This window comes from Numida meleagris, unplaced genomic scaffold (genome assembly GCF_002078875.1).
Source record: "Numida meleagris isolate 19003 breed g44 Domestic line unplaced genomic scaffold, NumMel1.0 unplaced_Scaffold1945, whole genome shotgun sequence".
NCBI lineage: Eukaryota > Metazoa > Chordata > Aves > Galliformes > Numididae > Numida > Numida meleagris.
In genome coordinates, this window is record NW_018363734.1 from 1 (window position 1) to 1,489 (window position 1,489).

At 48.4% G+C, this 1,489-nt stretch overlaps 1 long non-coding RNA gene across 1 annotated transcript; it reads left to right on the plus strand.

Annotated features, from left to right (window-relative positions):
* Positions 1-17: 17 nt before the first annotated feature.
* On the plus strand, positions 18-1,489 carry LOC110390776. Its single transcript, XR_002433847.1, has 3 exons — positions 18-125; positions 226-333; positions 1,452-1,489. It is a non-coding gene; the product is annotated as an uncharacterized LOC110390776 (long non-coding RNA).

The window sequence follows — 1,489 nt, forward strand, 5'->3', positions numbered from 1 at the left end:
TGTTGTGCTCATCTTTTCAGCGCTCATACGTAGCAGCCTGGGAGAAAGACAAAACCAGCGTTCATATTATGCCAGATACCCCTGGTATTTTGCTGGCCCAGCAGAACAAAGTGAACTACAGTGAGGTAGGTGGTTCCTGTGGGGTTTGGTGTCCAGTTCTGGACAGAGGCACTCGAGGAAGAAGTGCTGTTTGTTTCACGTGGGGAATGCTTGCTTGTCTTCCAGAAAATGTACAGGCTGGCAATGGAAGAAGATAAGAAGAAGGGCTATGACCTACGTGCAGATGCCATTCCCATCAAGTCTGCTAAAGCTTCCAGGGATATTGCCAGTGATGTAAGTACCCAGGAGCCTTGGTGGCACACCATCTTGGGCAGTTTTTCAGTGCTCGCGTATGAGGAGTTGTGATTGAAAATGCGGATGAGTGGAGTCACTAGAGCTCTGACCTCTGTCTACTGCTCAGTTGGCCTGTAAGGATGTTGGTTCAGGATACTCTTCCTATTCATGCCTGTTGTGTGTGTGCAGTGTAATGCAGGACGCTGTATGCTGTATAGAGAACTTGACAGCTGGAGCTTGATGAAGCTCCTAATGAAAAGCAACGTCCTTTTGTGGCTTGTTGCTCCTTCTGCTCGTGCAGGAGAGTTGAGATGGTGTCAGTAGTGCAATTCTGCCCTCCGCTGATGTCTGCAGCTGCACAGCTGAGCTTTGGAAAAGAAAACCCAGAGGAGGTTCTGTGATACGACAGAAGCATTTTTCTGTCTTTGCTTGGGCTGTTTCAGGTCCAGCCACGTTTGGGCTGGCATTAGTTTGTCACAGCTGGTGATTCCGAATATCATTTCATGCTGCTGCCATGTAGGTTCTGAATTTTCTCTTTCATGCAGCATTTTATAATTCTGGGTTGCTCCGTTATTCACGGGAGATGAATGCAGTCATTTTTCAGGCTTACTGTACGTTTCAGAAAGAAGAGGAGGGAAAAGTGTAGTGGTGTCCATTGTCATTGCCCAAGTTTAAGTAGTTGGGTAGTTTCAGCTGAGTTCTCAGGCTAGGTCAAGAGGATAGGGCTTCACTGCCGTGTGCTAGACAGACTGTTGGTAGCGCTGTGGGCTGTGTGAGGGAATACAGACATTGCAGAGCAGGATGTAGCCCAGGTTGCCTGCTGGAGCATTCTGGAGGGTTCTTTCCTGTTTTTCACAAGGACAGTGTTCCTGGCTCCGGAGCCAGCTTGACTAGAGTTGCTGTGTGGACCTCCATGTTCTCCCAGCAGTCCAATGCAGGCGTGGGGTGCGATGGATGCGTAGCCCGTTGTGGGGAGATGTAGCACTTAGAAGCCTAGCTGCATGGTGATATTGCCAGGCTTGATTAGCAAAGTGCTTTCTGCAGGACTTGTTAGAGAATAGAGTCAAAAGGGGAAGAAAGTCCAATGTGAAATTTACTGACCTTCTTTAACCCTGCAGTACAAGTATAAAGAAGGGTATCGCAAGCAGCTTGGCCA